This window comes from Somniosus microcephalus, chromosome 24 (genome assembly GCF_052327205.1).
Source record: "Somniosus microcephalus isolate GS21.2 chromosome 24, FLI_Smic_1.0, whole genome shotgun sequence".
Classification (NCBI taxonomy): domain Eukaryota; kingdom Metazoa; phylum Chordata; class Chondrichthyes; order Squaliformes; family Somniosidae; genus Somniosus; species Somniosus microcephalus.
This window is the reverse complement of record NC_141010.1, coordinates 58,206,615-58,217,145: the sequence shown is the minus strand read 5'-3', so window position 1 is coordinate 58,217,145 and position 10,531 is coordinate 58,206,615.

The following is a 10,531-nucleotide window of genomic DNA, read 5'->3' as shown; positions in this document are numbered from 1 at the left end:
GGCTGCTTGAAAACACAGCAGTTAAACTTTGTGCTTGATCATGAGGAGAGTGGGTGAAATTTTTTCAAAATTAGGTCCACTAAATCAGGTGAAGAAAAGTAACTCGATACCGGAGAACACAGGAACAGGAGTCGGTCATTTAGCCACTCGAGCTTGTTCCGCTATTCAATGAGATCATAGCTGATCTATGACCAAACTCCATATATCAAGCAAAGTATAAATCAGGAAATTAGAGGTGCATGTAACGAGGGTAATACAGTAACCATGGGGAGTTTTAATCTTCATATAGACTGGGCAAACGCAGTAATAATGTGGAGGACGAGTTCATGGAATGTATTCAAGATAGTTTTCTAGATCAGTATGTCAAGGAACCAACTGGGGAACAGGCTATTTTAGATCTAGTATTGTGCAATGAGAAAGGGTTAATTAATAACCTTGTAGTAAAGGAGCCTCTGGGGAAGAGTGACCATAATATGATAGAATTTTATATTGCGTTTGAGAGTGGTTTAGTTAAATCCAAAACTAGGGTCTTAAATCTGAACAAAGCAAACTATGTAGGTATGAGGGGCGAGTTGGCTAAGGTAAATTGGGAAATTAGATTAAAATATATGACGGTAGATAAGCAATGAATTGTAGCGGTTCGTGTAGATCGCCACTAAATAAGAGAGTTTGACTTCGACAAACTATTAAGTTGTTTATTTACAGGAACAGACTAATTACATCAGGTAAGATGGCTGACTGTAGGAGCACCATGGTGTAGGTCTTGTCCCAGCGGGGACTCCACGAGGACTGAGTTCGCAGTCCTGTGGAGAACGTGATGACGTCATCGCGTTTGTGTTGTGACGTCATCACGTTGTTCGCGTTTACCGCGCTTAGGGCGTCACGTGATGTGCGTCGCTGGCCGCTGAGGCCGAAGTCGCGAGCGCGGGAGCGGGAGCTGGAGGCCAGGCTGAGCCGGTGCTTGCCGCGGGAGCGGAAGATCGCGTCGCTCCCATCGGCTGGCCGATGCGGCCGAAGACACTAGGCCGGGCTGTGCCGGCGGCCGTCCTGGAAGGCCGAGTCGGGCCGGCAGCCGCCACACGCACGCACGCACGTCACGTTGTACGTGACGTCAGCACGCTAGGGCGCGTCTTAAAGGGGCAATGGCCCCAACAGGTAAGTTAAACATACAGTAAGGTAAGTTAAAGGGAATTGTGTGTCTTTATGTAAGGTACAACCGGTGGTACTGCCACATCGGCCCCCCCAGAATTCGCTTTAACGAAAGTCCAAGGATGAGATGGTCTGACGCTGGTGGTCTCAGCGGTCGTGCTGTCTCGGCTTGGCGAGCGAGTTCCGAAGATGCTGCTCGTGAGGGGATCCGTACGCGCGTCATGGCGAATAAAGTGTATCCGTCAGGCGAAGGACCGTGGAGATGTGCGAAACAGCAGGCCTTGTCAGAGTGACGGGCAGGTTGGGCGGACGCGGGCGATGACTCTGTTGATGTTGGAACAAGTCCTTGTTATAACGAACTCTGCAGGAACGCCAAACGAACGTTCCAGAAGGACTTGACAGGCGAGGTGAGTGAACTCGCCGACAGGTGAGCGAAACCTTCAGGAGGCTGGAACACGCAGAACGGTGCGTGACATAGTGCTACGACATTAACACAACAGAGGGTGAAGAGTTACTGCGTTAACCTGTGATCGGTGAGGCTAGCAACTTTCACGTGGCTGATCGCGGCCGCAGGATGCCCGTTGGACCCGTCCTCGATGTGTGCAGGTTCAGTAGACGTTTGCGTTTGTTAAAGGGAAAACTGGAGATAGGGCGGCAACGGTCCAGGTTTTTGTTGCTTTCAGGAGGGGTTAACTGCCTGGAGGGTGGCAACACTTGTAACAGTTGTAGATTTAGGAGAAAACAGCCGGGAGGGCGGCACGCCTTTTGTTCACGCTGAATCGTGTAGTAGGTAACACAACCAGCAGGCTGAAGGGCTGGTGCGGCGGAGAAGGAGTCGTTTTTCACGAGGGATGGGTCCTCGTGGTTCGCGAGGGATGGGTCCTCGTGCGCGAGGAGTGGGTCCTCGTGTTTCGCGGGGGTGAGTCCTCGTGGTATCCCCGCAGGGCGCGCTCCGATTTTGTGGGCCCGACCATGCTGTACCCCGCGCTTGGAGAGATTTAAACTTGCTGTCACTGTGGACGTAGAGGCGGACGATCCATGTGGCAGTAGGAAAGACGAGTACGGGGACCGTGAGCAAGTGCGTGGTCGGCGCCGCATCGATGTTCTCATCGAACGGGGCTTCTACCGGTATAAAGCACGAGGGAGACTGTGACTCCCTGGATTGCGGTAGCGACAGCAAAACGGCTGGTGCTTCCATGGCGTGCTTCTTTTGTGAAAATTGCTCACAAAAAAAAACCGAACGGGGTCCGGTTGAGGTTTGTCCGTGTCAAACGGGATCTACTCCAGGCTGCGCTTACCTTGTGAATACGTTTGCAAAGACAGGGTCGCCTTTGGCGGAGTGAGGCGGTTGCTGTTCCGTGGTTGTTCGTCGGTTGTGCGTTGGTCGTCTTGTGGGAAGACGAGGTTCAGGCGCGCGTTGCTACCGTGAAAATCGTTCACGGATACGGGTTCACCAATTGTAGCGTTGGAATTGATGAGCTCCCGTACTCACGTCGTTGGGTCACCCAACGATTGATGCCCCCGTACTCACGTCGGGGTCACCAATGTAGCAGTTCGTGTAGATCGCCACTAAATAAGAGAGTTTGACTTTGACGAACTATTAACAAGTTGTTTATTTACAGGAACAGACTAATTACATCAGGTAAGATGGCAGGTAAGATGGCTGACTGTAGGAGCACCGTGGTATAAGTCTTGTCCCAGCGGGGACTCCACGAGGACTGAGTTTGCAGTCCTGTGGAGAGCGTGATGACGTCATCGCGTTTGTGTTGCGACGTCATCACTTTGTTCGCGTTTCCCGCGCTTAGGGCATCACGTGATGACGTCACAACACAAACGCGATGACGTCATCACTTTGTTCGCGTTTCCCGCGCTTAGGGCGTCACGTGATGCGCGTCGTTGCGTTGCTGGCCGTTGAGACCGAAGTCGCGGGAGCGGAAGATCGCGTCGCTCCCATCGGCTGGCCGATGTGGCCGAAGACGCTAGGTCAGGCTGTGCCGGCGGCCGTCCTGGAAGGCCGAGTCGGGCCGGCAGCCGTCGCACGCACATCATGTCGTACGTGATGTCAGCGCGCTAGGACGCGTCTTAAAGGGGCAATGGCCCCAACAGGTAAATTAAAAGGACAACGGCCCCAAAAGGTAAGTTAAACATACAGTAAGGTAAGTTAAAGGGAATTATGTGTCTTTATGTAAGGTACAACCGGTGGTAGCGCCACAGGATAACATTTAAATAAATAATTTATAATTTGCAATGTATATACATTTCCTTAAGAAATAAAAACCCCACGAGAAAAGTGGTCCAACCGTGGCGAACAAGAGAAGTTAAAGACAGTATTAGATTAAAGGAAGTGGCTTATAATGTTGCCAAAAAGATTAGTAAGCCTGAGGATTGGGAGGATTTTAGAATTCAGCAAAGGATGACCAAGAAATTGACAAAGAGACAAAATAGAATATGAGAGTAAACCAGCAAGAGATATAAAAACAGATTGTAAAAGCTTCTATAGATACGTGAAAAGACAGCGATTAGCTAAAGTAAACGTGGGTCCCTTATAGGCAGAGACAGTAGAAATTATGATAGGGAATAAGGAAACGGCTGGAACATTAAACAAATACTTTGTATCTGTCTTCACAGAAGGCACAAAACACATTCTGAAAATAGTGGGGAACCAAGGGTCTAGTGAGAATGAGGAACTTAAAGAAATTAGTATTAGTAAAGAAATAGTACTGGAGAAATTAATGGGACTAAAAGCATACACATCCCCTGAACCTGATGACCTACACCCTAGGGTTTTAAAAGAAGTGGTTACCGAGATAGTAGATGCATTGGTTTTGATCTTCCAGAATTCCCTAGATTCTAGAACGGTCCCTGCAGATTGGAAAGTAGCAAATGTAACCCCACTATTCAAGAAAGGAGAGAGAGAGAAAACAGGGAACTATAAGCCAGTTAGTCTGACGTCAGTAGTAGGGTAAATGTTAGAATCTATTATTAGGGATGTGGTAACAGGGCACTTGGAAAATCATAATATGATTGGGCAGAGTCAACACAGATTTATGAAAGGGAAATCGTGTTTGACAAATCTATTAGAGACTTTTGAGCTTGTAACTAGCAGGGTAGATAAGGGGGAACCAGTGGATGTAGTGTATTTGGATTTTCAGAAAGCATTCGATAAAGTGCCACACAAGAGGTTATTACACAAAATTAGGGCTCATTGGATTGGGGGTAATATATCAGCAGTCCAAGCCCGCATGCTGGACGACGTTCAGGCTTCGGCTGATAAGTGGCAGGTAACATTTGCGCCACAGAAGTGCCAGGCAATGACTATCTCCAACAAGTGAGAGTCTAACCACTGCCCCATGACATTCAATGGCATTACCATCGCCAATTCCCCCACCGTCAACATCCTGGGGGTCACCATCGACCAGAAACTTAACTGGACCAGCCATATAAATACTGTGGCAACAAGAACCGGTCAGAGGCTGGGTATTCTGCAGCGAGTGTCTCACCTCCTGACTTCCCAAAGTCTTTCCACCATCTACAAGGCACAGGTAAAGAGTGTGAGGGAATACTCTCCACTTGCCTGGATGAGTGCAGCTCCAACAACACTCAAGAAGCTCAACACCATCCAGGACAAAGCAGTCCGCTTGATTGGCACCCCATCAACCACCTTCAACATTCACTCCCTCCACCACCGGCGTACCGTGGCTGCAGTGTGTACCATCTACAAGATGCACTGCAGCAACTCGCCAAGGCATCTTCGGCAGCACCTCCCAAACCTGCAGTCCTGCCACATCCAGCCGTGAATGGTGGTGGGCCATTAAACAACCGACGGGAGGAGGAGGTTCCATGAACATCTCCATTCTCAATGATGGTGGAACCCAGCACGTGAGTGCAAAAGACGAAGGCTGAAGCATTTGCAACCATCTTCAGCCAGAAGTGCCGAGTGGGTGATCCATCTTGACCTCCCCTGAGGTCCCCACCATTACAGAAACCAGTCTTCAGCCAATTCAATTCACTCCACATGATATCAAGAAACGGCTGAGTGCACTGGATACAGCAAAGGCTATGGGCCCCGACAACATCCCGGCTGCTGTGCTGAAGACTTCCCGACAACATCCCGGCTGCTGTGCTGAAGACTTGTGCTCCAGAACTAGCCGCGCCTCTAGCCAAGCTGTTCCAGTACAGCTACAACACTGGCATCTACTTCGGCAATGTGGAAAACTGCCCAGGTATGTCCTGTCCACAAAAAGCAGGATAAATCCAACCCGGCCAATTACCGCCCCGTCAGTCTACTCTCAATCATCAGCAAAGTGATGGAAGGTGTCGTTGACAGTGCTATCAAGTAGCACTTACTCACCAATAACCTGCTCACTGATGCTCAGTTTGGTCCCACCAGGACCACTCGGCTCCCAACCTCATTACAGCCTTGGTCCAAACATGGAAAAAAAGAGCTGAATTCCAGGGGTGAGGTGAGAGTGACTGCCCTTGACATCAAGGCAGCATTTGATCGAGTGTGGCATCAAGGAGTCCTAGCAAAACTGAAGTCAATGGGAATCAAGGGGAAAACTCTTCACTGGCTGGAGTCATACCTAGCACAAATCAGGAGTGTGATGGAATACTCTCCACTTGCCTGGATGAGTGCAGCTCCAACAACACTCAAGAAGCTCGACACCATCCAGGACAAAGCAGCCCGCTTGATTGGTACTCCCTCCACCACCGGTGCACTGTGGCTGCAGTGTGTACCATCTACAAGATGCACTGCAGCAACTCGCCAAAGCTCCTTCAACAGCACCTTCCAAACCCACGACCTCTACCACTTAAAAGGACAAGGGCAGCAGACGCATGGGAACATCACCACCTACAAGTTCCCCTCCAAGCCACACACCATCCTGACTTGGACCTGTATCGCCGTTCCTTCACTGTCGCTGGGCCAAAATCCTGGAACTCCCTTCCTAACAGCATTGTGGGTGTACCTACACCATATGGTCTGCAGCGGTTCAAGAAGGCGGCTCACCACCATCTTCTCAAGGGCAATTAGGGATGGGCACTAAATGCAGGCCTAGCCAGCCAGCGATGCCCACATCCCATCAATGAATAAAAAAAATAAAAAAAGGAAGATGGTTGTGGTGGTTGGAGGTCAATCATCTCAGCCCCAGGACATCGCTGCAGGAGTTCCTCGGGGCAGTGTCCTAGGCCCAACCATCTTCAGCTGCTTCATCAATGACGTTCCCTGCAGCATAAGGTCAGCAGTGGGGATGTTTGCTGAGGATTGCAGTGTTCAGTTCCATTCACAACCCCTCAGATAATGAAGCAGTCCATGCCCGCATGCAACAAGACCTGGATGACATTCAGACTTGGGCTGATGGGTGGCAGGTAACATTCGCAGGCTCCTATTTCTTATGTTCTTACCCACCTTTGCCAATATCCCTTAATACCTTTGGTTAACAGAAATCTATCAATCTCAATTTAAAATTAACAATTGATCTAGCATCAACTGCCGTTTGCAGAAGTGAGGTCCAAACTTCCACCACCCTGTGTGTGTAGGAGTGTTTCCTAACTTCACTCTTGAAAGGTCTGGCTCTAATTTTTAGACTCTGCCTCCTAGTCCTAGAATCCCCAACCAGCGGAAATAGTTGCTCTATCTACCCCATCAGTTTCCCTTAATATCTTGAAAAATTCAATCAAATCACCCCTTGACCATCTAAATTCCAGGGAATACAACCGTAGTTTGTGTAAGCATGCCTTGTAATTTAACCCTTGGAGTCCCACAATGGAGTTGGGAGTCTGATTTAAATTTAACGCTGGCCGGCCGTGTTTCCCAGGGTTCAGCAAACCCGGCAGTGAAAGGGAGGTGGGAGCAGTCGGATCCAGCAGGTATGCACTTTTGATAGCACTGTTTGTGAGCCAGGAGGAGCACTATAGTGCTCCCCCCAGCCCCTTAAACAAATCTCCTGCCGTGATCGACCAACCCCCAACTCCAAACCTGCAATCCCAAGCCTTATGCCCCGGGATCTTTACCGGGACTCTCCCTTCAACCCTGATCATTCCCGATGGCCGGAGACCGTTGCTGTGGCCTTCTCTACCGCAGGCTTTCCTGCCCAGCAGCCGGCCAGCCTGTCAAAATGGCCGACTGCCGGCCGGGAAACGGAATGAAAAGTTGATAATGAGGTTGTTATAAATCTCATCAAGAAACTACTCATGAAATAACGCTGGACGGCCAGCTGGTGGCGCCGTCCAAGGAGTATAAATACTCGGGCGTGGGCCCAGCTTCCCAGGGACATTTTGTAAGACAGGAACTAGTGAAGTACAACTAGACCTCCATGTTCTGAAACAAGTTGATTAAAGCCTTGCTTTATACTCAAACCAAGTGTGTAGTGAGTTTTATTACGTCAATTTAACCAACTTGATATCGACTCCACGCTCTGAGTGATTTCGGGAACAGCCAGCTACGACTTCAACTGCAGAAGGGAACTCCGGCGTAGAAATCAATCCATCATGGAGAAACTACTCAGACCCGCCCGTCTTGACCTGGACCCAAATTCACCTACAACTGCTAAGGTATGGAAACACTGGTATCGTACCTTCAGCAACTTCCTCAGGGTGTGTGGTGAAAATGTTCCTGATAAATTAGAGATACTTGCGAATTATGTATCTCATCATGTGTTTGACTATATCGAAGACTGTGTAGACTATGACTCCGCTATCCTAATATTACAGCGACTATATGTTAAGGCCCCAAACAACATTTTTGCTCGGCATCTACTGGCCACAACACGACAACAACCCAGGGAATCACTTGACGAATTCCTTCAAAAGCTTCGCAGGCTCAGCAAGGATTGTAATCTTAAAGCTGTCACAGCTGAGCAGTACCAGAAGGAGCGAATTCGCGATTTCTTTATTAATGGAATTACATCTCCCTTCATACGCCAGCGTCTGTTTGAGAATAAAACTCAAGTTATAGGCTGCCTATGACCAGGCGTGTTCCCTGGACTTAGCAAAGAGGAATGCAGATACCTATCTTTTACCTCGGGCACGGGCTGCTGCTATCACTTTTAATGACTCCTTCGATAGGTCTCGGGCGGAAGCCCTCACTAATGATGACTAACTTAGCTGATGACAACCCTACCCTAGAAGCCTTCACTGATGACGACCCCACCCCAGCGGCATCTTGGCAATCTGGAAGGAAGTGTTTCTTCTGTGGAGGTGCGTGCCACTATAGGAAATTTTGTCCTGCTCGTAACACAACCTGCAATCATTGCAGCAAGAAAGGTCACTTTTCTAAGGTATGCCAGTCAAGAGCCGCTATTAGTAAGAAAGGCCACTTTTCTAAGGTATACCGGTCGAGAGCCCCTGTTAGTTTTGCAGCTATCTATAAAACTGCTCCTCCCCCAAGAGCCACTACTAAGGTTACAGCTGCAATCTATAAAACTGCTCCTCCCCCAAGAACCACTACTAAGGTTACAACTGTCAAGGGTAAAACTGCCCCTCCTCCCATCACAGCTGTTTTTCCCCCACAGTCTGTCCCATGCAGCCATGAAGGTTTCAGTAAATGGACACATTTTGAGTGCACTAATCGACTCATGCAGCTCTGACAGCTTCATTAGTGAGCGGGCTGTCAGTAAGTTAAAACTGCATATTTACCCCTCGGACAGGGAAATTGCAATGGCTCTGACGACACTGACCACCAATTCTTCCGGCTTTTGTCTTGTCGACCTTATTCTCAATGGCCGCACTTATTTCTCCACCCGGCTCGGGGTGCTCAAGAACCTATGCAGTGATGTGCTCCTGGGACAGGATTTCCAGAAACAACACAAAAGACTCACTTTCGAGTTTGGAGGGTCAAAGCCGGAGCTTACTATTTCCAAAGTACCGTTTTGTGCGCTTTTGGCGGCTTCGCTCGACGAGCCCTCCTTGCTTGCCAATCTTTCCCCTCAATGTAAGCCCATAGTCACTAAATCATGACGTTTCAGCCAAGATGATCGATCCTTTATCGAGGCAGAAATCTCTCTCCTTCTAGCTGACGGTATCATTGAGCCATGTTCATCTCCCTGGCGGGCTCAAGTCGTCGTCGTCGTTAAAAATCCTCTGAAGCAACACAAGAAACTTCTTTGCATCGATTACTCGCAAACTATTAACCAGTATACCGACCTGGATGCCTACCCACTACCACGCATCGATGATATGGTCAATAACCTTGCCAACTACAAGGTAGTTTCAACTTTTGATTTAAAGAGCGCATATCATCAAGTACTGTTAAAGGACTCTGACAAAAAGTATACGGCCTTTGAGGCCAATGGTCGGCTTTACCAGTTTTGTCGCCTTTCATTTGGGGTCACCAATGGGGTGGCCGTCTTTCAACGGGCAATGGATAGCCTAGTCAAACAGGAGAACTTAACGGACACTTTTCCATATCTGAATAATATCACCATTGCTGGTCATGACTAGAAGGAGCAACCTCCAGAAATTTTTTGACGTTCTCCGTCGTTGCAACTTAACCTTAAATGAGTCCAAATCTGTGAAATTAGTACCATCAGTCAACATCCTTGGCTACTGGGTGGGCAACGGTGTCATCAAACTGGATCCGGAGCGACTTCGTCCACTTCAGGAGCTCCCTCCCCCTACGAATTTCGGCTCTCTTCGTTGGGCACTCGGCATATTCGCCTATTATGCGAAATGGATACCCCACTTCTCCGACAAGATTCAGCCCCTGCTTCACGCAAAGTAATTTCCATTGGAGGCAACAGCTATTTCAGCTTTCAACCTCCTCAAGCGACAACTGGAAAAAGCCACGCTTCGTTCCATTGATGAAAATCTTCCTTTCGTGGTCGAGTGCGATGCCTCGGATGTGGCGATCTCTGCTACCTTGAATCAAGGTGGTCGACCCGTTGCATTTCTGTCCAGAACTTTGCAGGGTAGCGAGCTCCATTATCCTCCTGTCGAGAATGAGGCTACGGCCACCATCGAAGCTGTACGTAAATGGAGTCATTTTCTCGCTCGTCGCCATTTCACACTTATAACCAATCAGCGCTCTGTGGCCTTTATGCTGGATAACCGGAAATGCACTAAGATCAAGAATAACAAAATACAACTCTGGAGGATGGAATTGGCCGCCTTTGGCTACACCATACATTATCGACCTGGCAAAGGGAATGTGGCCCCGGATACCCTCACGCGGGCATTCTGCTCTTCTATGTCAACTTCGACTCTGGCGGTTCTTCATACTGACTTATGCCATCCTGGCGTTTCCCGTATGTTGCACTTTGTGCGATCTAAAAATCTCCCATTTTCTACGGAAGATGTGAAAAGAACTTGCTCCTCCTGTAGAATTTGTGCGGAATTAAAACCGCAATTCTTCTGTCCATCGGATGGCTCGCTCATACACGCTATG